An 11359-nucleotide genomic window follows, 5' to 3' on the forward strand; every position below is an offset into this window, starting at 1 on the left:
CACCTTGGAAATAGACACAGAGACACAAATGGACTAGCTATATCCTCAGTCATCCACACCCACCACCAATTTCGAACCTCCAATTATCCCAAGATGAATGTTTTTGCAGGTTTGTTTTGGTACAAAACTGGAGTAAACCCTCATGATCACCAATGTAATGTGCAAAAAACAAATTCTGACGCAGACTTTTAAACCCAGAATATTTCTGCTGTGAAGAAAAGGTGCTAACCATTGCACTATTGTCCAAATTAATGATTTTTACTACAATTACTTGAAGACATTGTTTGAGCTTTAAAATCCAAGTCAGTTTTTCATTTTAGACTGTTTTCATGCTTTAAAGAGGCTTTAACTGTAGATTAGGTGCTCAGTGCCGCTTACCAAACTCAGGCTGTGGCCGCTATGTGTGCGTGCATGTGGGAGTGTGCGTACTTGAATCTGTGCATGATTGCAAGTCAGTGAGTGTTTTGCGTGCGTGCGTGAGTGTGTTAGACAGCAGAGACATGACAGAAGTGAAGCTTCCAGGGAACACTGGTAGATAACAGAGTGTTTCTGTTCTCCGCTCTACTGAATACCAATCACTTTCCCTTTCAGATAAAACCCAGAGGAATGAAAACAGACTAGAGAATGTGTGAATGTGTGTGTGTGCCTATAACTCCATGAAGGGCTGTGTGACAAAGGAGCATTTACTATTTTAAAAGTATTAAATATTTCTAAAGTATTGCTGAACCAGCTGTCCTTGAGTCACTTTTCTCATTTTTATTTGGATTGACCCTCAGGTAGAAGTAAAACCCTGCAAACCACTAGGTTGTGTATCTCTAAGTCCCTGATGCTTTGGCCTTCTGTCCACATCCAGATTTCTTAGCTAATGGTTATGACCTCTATTAGTGCCCCTTTTCCTCACAGACTCACCTCTTCCATCCTTCTTCACGTTTCGCTCTCCTCCCGTTCTGTTCCCGGCTCTTCCTGCTTCTTGAACGAACACTTTCTTTTCAGCTATCTGCTCCTCCTGAACCTCATTTTGCCAACATCAACACAGCATCGAGAGCTTATGACACAACAGTGAGGTGACAAATGGCACATAAGATTTTGTAGATATAACTTAAAAGATTGCAGCATATCATGATGTTGCTACAAGAAATACGCTTTTACTTTCTTTAGCTGTATCTGTAAAGCTGTAAAGTCCACAAGATGTCATCTAGTAGGAAAAATAATTTACAATACTTATATAATATTATGATAATGGCTGGGAATAATAGAAAGAATAATGTGTAAGACTCTAGAATTGTTCCTCCTGGCAAATAATTCATGTAAGAGCATGTTTTTAACAGAAAGACAGAGGTCAATTAGAAGCCTTACTGTTATGATTAAAATTGATTTGATTAATTTACTGAACCCAAATCTTCCCCAGTTCTATCAGTTAACATATCTAAACTTGAACATTATACTGTTTGGTGTGAAAGAGAAAAAGAAAACTAGAAGAGAGGAAAAAAGTAATTTGTAGATATGGTCAAGGAAATGACTACAAGATCACTCTGAAACAGCCTCAAGTCCCTATTGCCAATTCTGCAGGGTTCATGGTACCCTTCCTAACGTCTCTGTGTATGGCCAAAAGCCAGAAACTGATCCAAAGTGGCAAAAAATGGAGGAATAACAGTGGATCATGGTAGGATTTTTGCTTTCTGAACAAAATTGGGCACTGTGGAGAAACTGGACTCGAGAAGACCCCATTTTTGAGAGACACACATGACAAAGCCTGACTGGAGTTTGCTGAAATGCATCTTGACAAGTCACAATGCTTCTGGGAGACAGCTTTCAAAGAAAGGAACATTGCCCTCAACATGAAATACTATGGAGGCAGCTCGAAAGACTGTTTTGAATGTGTGAAGGGCTCAGTGAAATCAGACCAGAGAGAGAGAGAAACATGCTCCCCAAAGCTCTGACCCAATCAACGACTGTGGGAACATGAACCAAAACATAAGTGTGAAAGGATCCAAGAACTGATGGGTAAGGAATCGCCTCAGTAAATGACTTGCTATACATCCTGATCTGAAAATGCATAAAATGAAAAGATCAAACCTGAGAATTTTTGTAGTTCATTGAAAAACAACTACTGCTTCTGTCAATGGATACTTCATTTCACTTTTTGTATCATATATTAATGCAAAGTGCTGTACTGTAACTTTTCCCATTAAAAATCCACTTTTTTTTTAAAATTTATCTTTTATTCCTTCCAAATTGTGCATTCATGTACAGAAATCATGTTTTCTTCTTTCTTCTCCTTTTTACATTTATATTTATGGTGAAATTAGTAAATATTACCAAATAAACTAAAATGAATCATTTCCAGTTGTTTAAGAGGACATATTATTTAGTTATTTCCTCACTCTCTTGCTTAGACTTGCCTCCTGGGTTGAGAACTGTTGCTGGTAAGCACGCCACCTCAAACTTCCACCTCAGCCTATTAATAGAGACCTTCAGCTCTATCACTGATCTGTCTCCATCCAGATAAGGAGCTCTTTGGCCGGGGAGGGAGCAAATCAAACCATTTGACGTAAATTTCCCGGTTGGGTCCCTCAAGCCGATTTATCTTGGAACTGAGGTGTGTGTTAAATTCCTTCTCTTTCTCTGACTAAGCTTCCTCCTTTTATTCATCTTATTTTCTGCATTACTCCTTAAATGAACAACCTCTGGCTAGATAATTGACACTCTGACCATTGACCAGCAGATGACTTTTTGCAATGAATTATGGGTCTTGCATTTTGTTTACAGCGCTATCACAGCTCTCAGTCATCTTTAATTTCTAAGATGCAATGGGCCATCACAAGACAATGATGGAGAAATATATTTATTCAACCATCTGCTCGTGAGTTCAACCCGATGTGGCCATTACGGTGTGGCTTTTAAAGGCTGATAAATCAGCCATTGCAGAGAAGTGAAATTGAACTCTAATTGGCCCCAACCCTAATATCTTCTGCTAAATAAAAGCCAGTCACCAAAGCTGTAGGTGAAGTTTTCATTATCATTTGTCCGCTTGTCTGTTTGTTTTTTTATCTGTCTGTCAGGCAAAATTACCACGACACGGTTGGTGAAAGTTAGCAGAGAGGCGGAGCTCACTAGCAGAGGCATTGTCAGAGCACCCTTTTAGTTCAGAATTACTCAGAAATTTGCAAAATTTCACTGAAAGCAGCTGAAATAAGTCTAGATGCCACGATTTGGCTATGTGGCAGGTTAGGCAGAACTCACACTAGAAAACACACAGCGTGAGTGGACGACAAGACAATGAGCAGAGGGAGACTGACGACATAAATACACAGAGGATATGAGGGAACAGACCACAGGTCTGAAACTAGTCTGACTGACGAGAAAACTGAACACAACGCGCACAGGACGAGAGACTATGAAAGTAAGACAGGGCGTATACAGGGATATAGAGACATGGAGACAAACGACAGACTGGAGAGACAAAGAAATGAAGCGGAGAGAACACTCAGAGAAACCAGCCATAAAGAACATTAACAGATGAGTGAGGCTCAATCACAAAACTCATGATAACCTAAAAAATAACATTCAGACACGATGATCTCCTCCTTTCAAAAAAATACAAATCCAGACAAAAAACGATCATGACACTGGAATTATTTTAGCTAAGCAATAGTTGTTTTCTACTAAGAGTTATTTAATAAATTATGTACACCAGAGGTTTTTGCAGTGAATACTTGATCAGGTGTAATGTTGGTAGTGGCAAGAGGACCATTAGGCCTAATAGAAAGTGTCTAAATTAGACATGAAAGAATAACTGTGGTCTGCAGTGGACAGGAAAGGGGCAGTCTCGGTAACCTTTCTGACACATTGGAGGGTAGGAAAATGACATGGTCTGACGTCTTGCAGAATGAATCACCTCTGTGACATTTGGTCCACAGAGAGGTTTTTACATGTGCTGTGAAACGCCCCCAGAGCGGCAACCAAACAAAATCATGGCTCGGAAAAGAAAAGAAGAAAAATTTGAAGATTGTTTTTAACATCCTAAAACACAACAGCTACATATTTTACTTTTTGCTACTTTACCTGGTTTGGGAGCATAAAATCCATGTGCAGCCTGGTGTTATGAAATGGTATTCAAGTAGCTACTTAGCTACTGTCTTAGCTAAGCATTTTCCTATTGATGAACAACATGCTAACCAATTCCCTAGCGCAGCACAAACTGAAACTGAGCTGCGTTGCCAGGAAAAATCAGTAAAGTGTCATTTTATGGCTAATATGTGGGGCCTAAAAGAACATGCGCACACGTGTTGTTTTCATTTGGTTGGTTTTAATCTCTTTTAAATAGATTTAAAACTTTGCTCATTCTATACGCTGATGCCCTGTTCACCCTTCACCTAATCGATGCATTGTTCCTTCAAGACACAAATTTTTAACAAAAGAATGTCTCCCCTCCCTCATGAACCTATTTCCCACTGAGGCTTTTTGCGTAAAAGTCGATGAATTGTTTTAACCAGGTCTCGATTGGATTGGGTCTCTGAGCGTCTGGCGGGGAGAAGATAAGACCCGTTATCTCTTTCTGCAACCTCTCTCTGTCCTCCCCATGAGTGGACAGGTAGATGGGGGAAAGTGAATAAAAGAGATGGAAGACAAAATCAACAGAGATGTAGTTAATAATGGTCTTAATATTAAAAAGCTCCCGGTCTTATGAGTGCTCCACTGGCTGGAGTTAAGATTGTGCTTTTTAGTGGCCTACTCAGTATAAGTGAACAAGAATGCAGACAACGTTGTTACCAAGACTTCCTGTTGCCACTTCCTGCAAGAGGTCAGAAAATTCATTCCAAAAATGGACATTTAATAATTTATCCCAAGCATTTTTCTCTGTCACACCAACACTGCAGGTTCTCCTTGATGTGTCAATGCCATTATTTTTTGCTGATGATGTAACTAGCCTTGCAGTGCATTCTGGTACTGTTGTATTTTATTTTGAGAACTGGATAGTCTAGTTGCCTACTTAAGTGGTTCGCTTGCATAAAGTGGAGTTTTAGGCAAATCAGAGTTATCAGGTGTGACTTGAAGCCTGTGAAAACAGAATGAAAACAGATTTAGCAGTTGCACAGTTCATCTAACCTCACCTTTTGTTTTCAGAAGGAGGTTGGAGTTTGAATAGCGGGACTTAATGTAAGACAAAGTTTAGAAAGAAGCTTCTATCTTGGAGTTGATCTGAAATCCAGGAGCAGAAAGCCTATGAGAGGCATTTGTCCAAGTGCAACAATGCGACGGAGAAGCCGTCTGTCAATCACCTATCATAAGCCTCTCCAATGGAGGGAAGCAGTACAATCCATAGAGTGCAAAACACACCTGTGGACACGTATCATTACTTACATGGCAGAAAACATCACATGCATTGATTTCCTTTGGAAGGGCGATGGTGGGGGAAGCAATTGGTCTATTATCTAACATAGAAGTAATAAAAAGATAAAATACCAAACTTGATACTACTAACACACTGTATTGATCTAGATTTAAATCTGTTTATTTGCAGCATTAAAATAAAAAATCACTATCTCCAGTAGATAAATACATTTTTTAAATTTTCAAAAAATCCTATAACATAGACAGGTGAGGCACACAAGGTTTTTTTTTTTTTTTTTTACAAATAATTATGTGTTACTGCGGGCATGCTTACAGGTGATTAGCCTATTAGGTATGCTCTATATGACCTCACACGTCCTGTCGAAGAAATGCAAGTGAGCTTAGCACAGGAACTGGTCAATAAATAATCATTTCATTTCAGTCACAGCAAGACATGCTAATGTAAGTGACTGTTGTACTTTAAATGATTCCTTCCTTCTTGTTGTTTTGTAGCAGGCTAAAATAAGCATCTGTTGTGGTTCTGTCTAATTTACTGTTTAGCTATCAGCCATTTCCCTCAGGAAAAGTCTTAACGAGTATTTAATTAATGACATTGATTCATTTGGTGGAGGAAAATGTGCTTCATGAATTGGACACTGAGATCAGACACAATAGTGACTTTAATAGTTTCTCAGTCGTTGTCTTCATTTGCCACCTTGTGTTTGACAATACTACCTTTCTTTAAATCTCTCAGATTTCTTCCGCACAGATTCATTTGTTACCTTTCATCCTGTTTGGTTTAATTAGCGGTCAACTAGAGGAACTTGGCTCCGCAAACCAATCCAATTGCTCATTTAGCGTTTTGTGTCACCTTTCAGATTGTCAGAATGCCAGAGTGTGTAATCAAGGGTGGGCAAATAAGTCGGCAATGTAGACCATCACTGTGTCGCAGAGGTTTATTTCCTCCATTTAGGTTAAACGAAGATGGACAAGAGTGTGACTTTGAAGTGAAGGAGATATGTATCTGTTGACTCTGTCTGCTCTCATTATTACATGCTCTCTGCCCTCTGTTAATGTGATTTGTGTGTGAGCTGATTCAGTATTGATTTGATTTGAGCTAAGCTTGGCCGAGTTGAATCAAGTGAAATTATGTCATTCTTTCTGGCATTTTTCTGACAACATAGCTAGCACCGCAGCCTGCGTCAGCACTAATTACCACTCTGTCAGTTTTTTAAGACCATCTGGGGAAAATTTCATTCCCTTCTCTGTGATTACTTCAAAAAGTAATTATGCAGGTAATGACAAGGCATTAAAAAGTGCAGTATTTTGCAGTGAAGTCATGTCAGTAATCTACAGTGAACTTTAGATGATCACGGTTTATATGAATGAAAGAAGAAAAATAATATTACAGAAATAAAAATGGTTATTTGGCACTTTCAAGTGTGTCATGATACAATGCAGTACAGTGGATGGAAACATTAGGGGAGTTGGCACTGTAATTTGTGTTTTGATAAGAGAAAAGTCTTTGACCAAGCTGCTCTCTCTCCTCTGATGGCTATCTACTAATGAACCTTTGAGTAGAAGAGACAAACACAATAATGGCCTATTGACCTCCAGAAGACTGCATTTACTCCCACAACAACCTCTGTCTGTCTGTTGGTTTGTTGGTACTCAGAGTTTTGACTTCATGCCACAGAGCTGGGATTCTTGCATCAGCCTAGCAGTAGCGAAACAGCGTCATTCCCAAGTGATCCCACTGTCAAATGAATTAAGGCGGCCTTTTAAAATGTGGCGTTAATGTTGGCATTTCAACCCAAATTACAATCCTTTCCTAGCCACAACCAGCTCCTTGAAGGAACATAATTAAGCAGTGTGTGAAAGTTAAAGTGATCCCTGAGTGAAAACAAAATGCAAAATAGAAGCCTCCTAAACTTGTGATTCACCCTTTACGCGTACTTTGTAGCTGCTGTTGCTGTCCAACATTGTGTCAGCTGGTGCATCAGTGCATGCCTGCGTGACGCCTGTAGCTTCTGATGAAATGTCACAATTGGGGATGAAAACTAGTTAATTAGAGACGGAAGCTGGATCCCAGACTCAGTTATCTCTCTGGCAACTTTGACCAATACATTAGACCACATCTACTTAATCCGTATAAACCTTTTTTTTCACCTCAGACTGTTTCTTTTTGAGCCTCCAGAAAATCTGCATTCATATTAATAAATAAATTAGATGCTATAGTATGTTTATTGTTGAGTTTTAGCTGTACTTAAAGACTTTTTTGCATTTGGGCAGATTTGGCTTGGGTGTTTCATCATTCTTTATGCTAAGCTAAACTCAAAAATGAATGAATTGAAGGGTATTTTCTGCCTTTTAAGCTGTCCCTTTAATAACAAACAGAAATGTCTATCCATCAGAAAAGCGGAGATTGTGTGCTGCAAAGTCTGGATGCATACAAGGATTGACGAAACACACCCTGCTGCAGCTTTTAGATTCCATCTCACAGGGCATTTGTTGACTCAAGGAAACCAAACGCGATGGACCGGAGGCAGGAAACGTTCCAGAAACAGTAAACCAACTCACTAGGTTGACATGGACCCTCATAAGAAATGATCACTTGACAAAACCTATTTAAGCTGCTTCATTTCCACCCAAATTGACCTGAGCTCCTATTCAGTTCCATGATTGACCCCAGCTTTTGTCCAGTGTTAGATGGAGTACACTATATCCTTTCATGACCCCTTAAAAGGACCAGTAGGCATATGCTTTATGGTACTTGAAAGTACACATATTGTTGAAACTCAACTAAAAATTTGGAAAGGACCTTAATTGTCTACTCTTTAAGCTTTTGTGGCAACTTAGAAAAAATACCTTATTTGAAATCCTTATTTTTATTAATAACAATAATAGTGAGCATGGCTCAGCACTGAGTTAAAAGTAGTATTGTTAATTAAAAAAGTCAAACAGAAAAGGGATTAAGATAGTTTAAAAAGACAGGATTATAGGGCAGTTTTTTTCTGTTAAGGAGTCCAGTGTGTGAATGAGAGTGTCAATACATCACAGAAGAAGGTCCTAGCACTCATAGCTGTGAGGCTGCCACTTGATCTATCGATACAGACTGCAGGGAGCAGGAGGGAAGGTAAGTCTGGAGGAGGTCAGGGAGATATGTAGCACAAAGAAGAGCCTTAAATGTTAATGATAATTTAAAGTTAATTTGTTGCAGTTCAGAGAGTCAGTGTAATTGAATCAGCAGGGGTGTGATATCAGTTCTGTTCTGTTCTTCCTGTAATCATGCTGATCATAAAGAGTGTATTTTTGATGGCTGCTGTCTGCTTTTTGTTGGTTTCTGGTAAATTGCGTATTTTTTAAACTCTAAATATTTGAAGTATGCAGCTTTTCTTTTTCCCCGATGCTGGTTTTTGCATTTGTAATTGTCATCCAGTGGAAGCAATTATACTGTATTTTATGTTTGGCATATTTATTATTATCGTTTGCTTTTTGGTTAAATATTTTATATTTTGCATGATATTAATGAATGTATTCCATGCATTCCTTTATTGTACAAATTTCTTGTTTTGATATTGCTTTACTTCCTACTCGTGACACTTTACATCTGCTTGGTTCAGTCCCACAACATAATGTGATTTCCAGCCAATCAAGGAAAGCTTCCCTTAGGCTAGGACCATTAGCATAGAAGACATTTACCTGTCCACATTTGTTAGACTGCCTGTTATAAAAACAAGAAAAACACAAATATTTTGGAATCTATCAAAATCTTGTTTATAATTTAAAATTATTTGAAAAACATTATAATAATAATAAAAAAAATTATACCCAAATTTAAGCCAGCACACTGGACTTGTCTGAAATGTAAGAAATAATTCAAACACATCATTCAAAAAACATTGTTTTTTAAACAAGAATTCAAATAAATTATGGTAATTTTAATTAAAAAATACAAATGTGCTTCACTATTATTTCTGATTTTTTTTAATTCAAAATTCATGAATAACAACAATAATTTTATTTTAGCATTAAAAATACCATTTTGATTAAAGAGTGTGTTCATGCTGGTAGAGCAACCATTACAGAAACATAATTGTTAATTTAGGGCAACACTGGCATACACATTATATTTGGTGGTAGACTAATATGCTTTTTTAACCACAAGTGAAAAGAGATTGTGAAAAGCAAATGTAGTTTGGAGGACAATAAAAGAGGTTGAACCAGAAGAAATATCTTGGAAGCCACATAGATGTTTTTCCAAGCATCTGGCAGAATTAAGTGTGCCGTGGAAGCATGTCCAGCGTGGAATCCATGAAAATCTACAATGTATCATGACAATGAAAGCCACAGCACTACATGTTCTTGATAGCCTACATTTTGAGAAAGGCCATTTTTTATTTATCCAAAAGCTCTATTTACTATTGGGACTCTGTAAGATTTTTGGCAGTTTTAATTGGTTTTATCTCCTGTATTGTTGTAGGCTTTAAGGGTGTGTTTACTTAAAGAATTATTATTATTACTTAAAATTATTTCTGTACCTGAGGTTTCCAGCAGAACATTGCTGACTAAGTAACACTGTGATATTGGGAAACCAGGCAACAGAGAAAGTGAAAGAAGTAAAAGTTTTATTGTAAGTAAGGAGATGCTTTCTCAGCATCAAATATTGGCTAGATTAAAGGTTTCCTACAGGGCAGCGCATGGCACACTAAAATGCTTTGCAGAAACTGGATCAGTTGCATCCAAAGCACGATCAGGCAGTGCAAAAGTAACACACTACTGGAAGATCAATACGTCAAGCTTTGTTCTCTCAGAGATAGAAAAGCAGCTTCATCACAGGTACAGAATTTGATAAATTAAGAACACAAGACTTCGAGTACTGAGAAAAGAAGAGGCTGTGTGGTAGTGTCTCAAAGGAAGAAAAGGTCCATGAACCACCTCACATTAGAGGAAACACATAGGGCTGTGTTAAGGTATATAAGTATTTCACAGGCTTTTGGTTCACACACAACCACAATCTTATAGGAAAATCCCTATCAGGGCGAAGAAACTCAAACGTCCACAGTATATTTGTGTGCGTCTGTGTGTCGTCTAAAGTTCTTCAAGGGATGACTGCCTCATCCAGTTATTCATTACAAGTTATTACAAGAGAAACAAGGAACAAAACTTATATACAAATACAAAAATACAAATCAAAATCAAATAGGAATCATGAACCCATAAAAACCCAAAGTCCTGGGTACAAAACCCAGGGATGATGACAGAGAGCCACATTTTAATTTCTGCACGTAATGTAGATAGTACAGTCTATAGTACATACTGTAGCAGCCTATCAGTCACAAGATAGGCCCAGCCTAAAGTAAAATGTGCTTTGGTAATTAGATCTGAACTCAACGCAATTTTCTCAAAGTGCTTTTTACTACATTTTTTTAGGTCTTAAATTGACATTTCTAATTTCCTCTAATTTGGCTTCCTGTGTTAATGTACATCCTCACTCCCTATGCTAATGTAAGATTTTGATTTCGTATTAGCTTAAAGGTAAAGCACAGCTTCGGTACTGCAACCTGCCTCTTTCCGTGTCCTGCATTTGATTGGTCCTTTCAGAACAGTAACCCTAACAGTATCTTGTTTCCTCACTTGTTTATTTTTTTATTGCAATACTGTGTTTCATTGTGTTCCATCCTCCATCGACAGGCGAACGCATGGCCAAAGCAGAGCAGCCCTAATCAGAGAGAAACAGGACACATCCTCCCCATAATGAAGGCCGGACAGACACATAATAAGTAGCTCTCAAATACACGCTTGTCGTGATTCTTTTGTTTTCAGCCCAGAATATTTTTTTCTTTTTTTGAGCAGAGTGACAGTAATGCAGTCCTGCCACTGCCTGAAGAGAGGTTGGAGGACATCTGACTGTCACTCCCACAACATAGTGGAGGAGTGACAGTCACATGTCCTCCAACCTCTCCTCAAAGCAACTCTGCACATTAAATATGACGTTTTATCTCTTTTTATAAGAAAGTAAGAG

Source organism: Simochromis diagramma, unplaced genomic scaffold (assembly GCF_900408965.1).
Source record: "Simochromis diagramma unplaced genomic scaffold, fSimDia1.1 OVJJ01000603.1, whole genome shotgun sequence".
NCBI lineage: Eukaryota > Metazoa > Chordata > Actinopteri > Cichliformes > Cichlidae > Simochromis > Simochromis diagramma.